Here is a 6,091-nt window from a genome sequence, read left to right on the forward strand (position 1 = left end):
TGGGTCCACTTGGTGTGTGCTTGGGCTGAGCATTGAAGCTTTCCTTTGTAGAGACTTTTTCTGGAGTTAACCGCCAGCTTTCATGCCAGTTTGGGCGTTTAACTCCAAGTTTTATGCCAGTTCCAGCGTTAAACGCTGGAATTTCTGAGGCTAATTTGCCACGCAGGTTTGGGCTATCAAATCTTGGGCAAAGTATGGACTATCATATATTGCTGGAAAGCCCAGGATGTCTATTTTCCAACGCCGTTGAGAGCGCGCCAATTGGGCTTCTGTAGCTCCAGAAAATCTACTTCGAGTGCAGGGAGGTCAGAATCCAACAGCATCTGCAGTCCTTTTCAGTCTCTGAATCAGATTTTTGCTCAGAACCCTCAATTTCAGCCAGAAAATACCTGAAATCACAGAAAAACACACAAACTCATAGTAAAGTCCAGAAAAGTGAATTTTAACTAAAAACTAATAAAAATATACTAAAAACTAACTAGATCATACTAAAAACATACTAATAACGATGCCAAAAAGCGTATAAATTATCCGCTCATCAAGAACCAACAATAATGAAAGCATACCTTGTTGTAGCTATCGATTGTGAAGGAGCCTCGGTCCTTAGTGTCTTGGATTTTAGCTTCTTAGATAATGCTTCTAATTAGTCTAAGTTCCTCTGAATAAAGTACGGGAGTGAAGTCAAAATCAGAGATCTAAGTTCCTCTGAACTATTACATAGTCAACATTTGATTTCCCTTTGAAGGAACAAAAATGTTCAATGATAGAAAGGAATGCTAATTCATATACGCCATCAAATTGAAGTTATCGTTGATCCATAACTAAAATGATCACAATAACTTAAGAAAACAAGATCAGTTCAAAATGAAAATATAGACAAGGAATAAAGCACTAAATTCAATATAGTAATGAAACATCACTTTCACAAATACCAATAGCTTTAATTCTAATTTTAACATCATGGGGACCTGAAATTGAAGATTGTTTATCATCACAGTACTCAATACATAAGCTTTAATCACTTTATTAGATACCATGAGTGTATAAGTTAAATGTCTTGAAATTTTAATTATGGATCAGATCAATTTACCTAAAGAATGAAGTGGATATGGTTGAATTGATAGATTTTTAACACCATGAATCCAAGATAGAAAGGTGAAATCCCAGACTAAAGTTTGGCTAATTTAATTAGCTTTTCCATCTCTAAAGTAGAAATTTGCATAATTCAAGAAGTGCACTAACTAGATTATGATGTTGCACAAAAACATCAAAGAAATCAAGAGAAGAAATAAGAAATTGAGCATTCAAAGAATCTAGTCAAAGCATTTAATCGAACATGTTGAGTGCTAGTAAAATTAAAAAGAAATAAGAGATTTCATAGTAAAAACTGCAAATATCAATATGAGCACATAATCATTATGATAAATTACAGTAAAATAGAGCACCGAGAATAAATAATTGCAACAACCTTCAGCACAGCAATCGCTAAGCAAAAACAGAAAAATCGCAGGGGAAAAAAGCAGAAGAACATTCAAATACTCACTATCGGTGTTGAATTTGAAGAGAAGAAAAAGTCATTGGAAGGGGATTAGGGTTCGCACTCGTAAAAGAGAGAAAGGAAGGAACGGCACGGGGACAGCGAACGGTGACCGGCGAACGGCGACCGGCGAACGGTGGGCGACCAGTGAATGCGAACTAGTGAAGGCTGTGGCGTTACTTTATCTTTTCTTCGCTTCTCTTCTCATCTTCAAATGGCTGTGGAAGGAATAGAAGTTTAAAATTGATGTATAAAGGAAAAAGGATAAGAGATATAAACTAAAATAGAATAATGACGGTAAAAAAATTTACTCCATAAGTGTCACAATATTATTAAATAGAGACGCTTAAAATAAAAGTCGCAAAATAAGTGGTCGCAAAATAAGTGTAGCTATGTAGTTAATTTGGCGTAGTAGATAAATAGAGAATACATATTTTTTTAACAAGACCAATAAAATTAAATACACAAATAATAATAAATAAAAGGTAACCGTTCAAAGAATGGACAATATAGGGTATTAATACTTTCTTTATTTGCAATCGACCCCTAACTCAAATTCTATATTATGGCAGGTTTTTCTCATTTTTGGCATTCAATTAGTCATTCCAATTTTATGAAAAAATTGATTGGTAATAACTCCAAATTTATAATAGAATAAGTGTAATTACCCGTGCCATGCACGTGAGAAGATTAAAATTATAATTTTAAATTATTTTTTTAAATTAATTTAAACTATAATAATTTGATTAATAAAAAAGTAACATGTTATGTATTGTTTATTTTTTTTAATCTAGTGCTAATTGGATTAATTCTAAAATAGTTATTAATCGATTTTAATAATGTACTTTCTTCAATAAATCACACATATATACTGAATGTGATTATAAATAATATAGTAATAGTTAAATTCACCAACAAATATATTGGCTATTATCACATTATAAAACAAATTAAATATAAAGACTATTAGCACTTATAAATCTATAAAATCACACTTTCTTTGATTCGTGAAAGGGTTTACTTATCAAATAAACTTAAAATATAAACAAAAAATATTTATAAAATGGACCTAGTATCACTTGAAAGAATCATGGAAAATAATCAATCTTATCATTCATGAGAACCATTTCTGTATAAATCGTCTTATTCTTGTCAAATTTGGATGGGACTTTCCATAACCTTATAATTCTTACCTTTATTTTTCAAACTTTTTCATTACATAATCTACCTTACCATAGGTAACACTGTTGACAGAATCGCAATTAGTAGCCCTTAGGTATGAAAAATAATAAACAAAAGAAAATTTATGTCTAAGGTACAAATTTTCTAGATGATAAATAATTGTAACAATTCACTATTACTCCTTATTTATACACACACTAATTGTATACGATAATAATTAGCAAATATTTTCAATAGAGATATTTGTTACAATTAGGTAAAATTTATGTCATTATATTTTATTAACCTTTATGATTAATTCAATAGAGATACTTACTCAATATATATGTTATCTACATTAATTATATGTCAATATTTTTAGGAAATAGCTAAAAGAGGAGATATATAAATATATATAATATCATTGCTATATAGGAAGCATACATAAATTGCCACATTTGTTTTTATTATATTATACAACTTAAAATTATAGTTTCATGTTATTATTAATTCTAGATACTTGATATAATTATATCAAATTTAATTATGACTCTAAATAAAAAATAGATAATATTCAATATTATTTTTTTATATTCAATATTTACTGTAAATATAAAAAGTAAGATAATTAATAAAAAATATGAGAAGAAAATAAAACATATTAATTAAAATTCAATTTGTTATCTAATTAATCTTGTGTTCATACGATATAACTTTACGAAAATGTTATGAATCACAACCTTTTTTATTCTACAAAAAAAAAACACTATATGTAGCCTTTAGTCATACAAAAATAATTATCTATTCTATTATATAAAAATCGGATGTCTGCACTTAATGATGGAGCAAGCAATTGATTTTTCTCCGAGTTTTATGAATTACTTTTGGTTAGGTTGTGCATCTAACTATCTTTCTAAAATATTTGAGGAAATGTTTGAGCTCTTGGCCAAACCTATGTACAGATTGTTTTTAACATTCTACATGATCTGTTTCAACATGAAGTTGTATTACAGCAAAGTCACGTTTATGCTTTTATTATTCTCTTGAAGAATGTTTATTACTTGACTTTCTTTTAGGCCGCGAAATGATTTTTCCGCAAGTTTTTAATTCTTTCGTGAACAATGCATTTGGAAGTATTTTTAATCATGCTCTTGAGTTCGGTGAGCTTTGTCTTGGGTTTGAAATCTTTTCTACTGCAAACTTCATGCTTCTTCGAATCAGCTTGAATTTGTTTCAAAATAATGCGCTGAATTTTCTTCTTGTTGGTCCTGTTGGATTTCTTTGATACAAGGGTTATCTTTGAAGTTGTCAATTGAATTGTGTCTCACAAACTTCATTGCTTGAGTATCCTTGGTTATCTAGAATTGGATACATTCTCTCAAATCTATGAGTGCTATCCTTGACATTTGACTCTCCTTTCTAAATCTTGTATCCTTCTGAGTAGACTCGAGAATTGTGTTGATATCAGTGTGACTTGTAGACGTAGTAGCACGATGCTTTAGTTCTTTAAGACGTGATACGTGTATATGGAAGTTGAATCGGTAGGTGTGCAACGTTATGAGTTATGGATGTTTTGTTCCTTGCGAACGAGATTGCGGTTGTCATGCTTATGATCGGATATGGGGATTGTAAAGTGCCTGATGGAGTAGGAAGGTTGGAGCTTTGAGGTTGAGATGAGATTAGTGTGCGGATATTAAACACGTCGTTGTAACCTCATCCTGTTTTATAACCTTCAATGCCTTGCCTTACTATCACATGTTTGACCCATGTCACCTTTTGCATTGAGCCTACCTTGTAATGTTTGCTTTGCACTTGATGAACGAAATTTAGCATGCCGATTTAGAATTCAAGGATGAACATGATCGTGAGCATAGTCCAATCGACATTCAAATTTCGTACCAAACAATCCTACAATCTATATCCGAGAGTACTAGTCTCCCGAGTCGTCCTCCCTTAGAATTGCCAAAATGCGCATCTTATTGAGTGGAAAGATTTGTTAAGGTTCTTTGAAAGTTTTAGCAACGTAATAGGAAACAAGCAATCAATCATTAGAGGACTTGGCTTAGGGTTGGCAATTGAATGCATATCCTTATAGTTCTTTCAATGAAGATAACAATTGGGCCATGCCTCATTTAGTTATCCCCTAGGTATAGAGGAAAGTCAAATGAAGGTAATCAACTTGAGTCACAAGTCCTAGCTTCACCTCATGGGAATCTAGCTTTAGTGCACTCCAAGTCAATTAGCAATCCCTAATTCCAAATCAACAATTGACACAACTATTCAACTTCTTCTAATGGTCCAACCCTATGCCAAGTGAGAAATTTCTACTCCATAACTAGTGTTGACATTTTATCAAACATTTGATGAGCAAGAAAGAAAGTCATAGTAAAATGAGAAGAAAAGTAGAATTAAAGGTATTGCAACACAAGGAACTAACAACAAATGTCAAAGAACAACAATGAGGATCAAAATCTCAAAGTATTAATGAAATCCAAAATCATAAAGTTGAATCCTAGATCTAAGGGAGTTTAGCAATTACAACTACAACTTGAAATTGGAGAAGAAAATCTATTACATGAACAAAGTAAAGTGAGAATTGCAATGGATCTCACCAAAGAGTGGGTAAAAATTCAGAATTTTGATGAAGAAGAACCCTAGTAAGAGCTTGAGATCTCTCTCTCCTCCTCCAAGAGTGTAACTCACTATCCCCCCAAAAATATCTAAAACTAGAAAATCAACTAAGTGTCTTTTACCCCTGCTCCTCTGGTCTTCTTAAGCTTTTTCCCGCCAATGCATTCCCCAAAAATGGGATCTCCAACCAACTCCACGCCTAAGTCACGTGACTTCTAAAAAAATCACAGTCGAACATCGGCGCGTACGCGCAAGGTACGCGCGCGCGCCATGGATGCATTTTGGAATGTACGCGGAGGCGTGACGTACGCGTGCGCGCCCAAGAAGATCATGGCTTAGTGGTGGACGAAATTGTGATCCATATTCTCTTCAAGTTGTTTGTCTTTGTATGAAATCATTATTATGGCACTGGTTGAATTCACAACTCCGTTCAACTAACCAGCAAGTGTACTGGGTCGTCCAAGTAATAAACCTTACGTGAGTAAGGGTCGAATCCACAGAGATTGTTGGTATGAAGCAAGCTATGGTCACCTTGTAAATCTCAGTCAGGCAGATTAAAATTGTTTATGGGTTTTCGAAAAATGCAAGTTAAAGAAATAAACAATAAAAGGGATAGAACACTTATGCAGATTCATTGGTGGGAATTTCAGATAAGCGGATGGAGATGCTGTAGAGCTCTCGGACGCCTGTCCTCCTACTGCTTCTACTCAATCCTTCTTACTCCTTTCCATGGCAAGCTTTGTATAGGGGTTCACCATCAAC

General features: G+C 33.0%; 1 long non-coding RNA gene across 1 annotated transcript in view; it reads right to left on the reverse strand.

Moving 5' to 3' along the window:
• LOC127744755 (uncharacterized) overlaps positions 1–1,698 on the reverse strand; it is a 2,942-nt gene extending 1,244 nt beyond the window's left edge. The window contains exons 1-2 of the long non-coding RNA XR_008005785.1: positions 1,544–1,698; positions 567–658 (exon numbers count right to left, since the gene is read on the reverse strand). This is a non-coding gene — a long non-coding RNA (uncharacterized LOC127744755). The remainder of the gene's footprint in view (positions 1–566; positions 659–1,543) is intronic.
• Between the last annotated feature and the right edge of the window lie 4,393 nt (positions 1,699–6,091).

The sequence above is a fragment of the Arachis duranensis genome, chromosome 2 (assembly GCF_000817695.3).
Source record: "Arachis duranensis cultivar V14167 chromosome 2, aradu.V14167.gnm2.J7QH, whole genome shotgun sequence".
NCBI lineage: Eukaryota > Viridiplantae > Streptophyta > Magnoliopsida > Fabales > Fabaceae > Arachis > Arachis duranensis.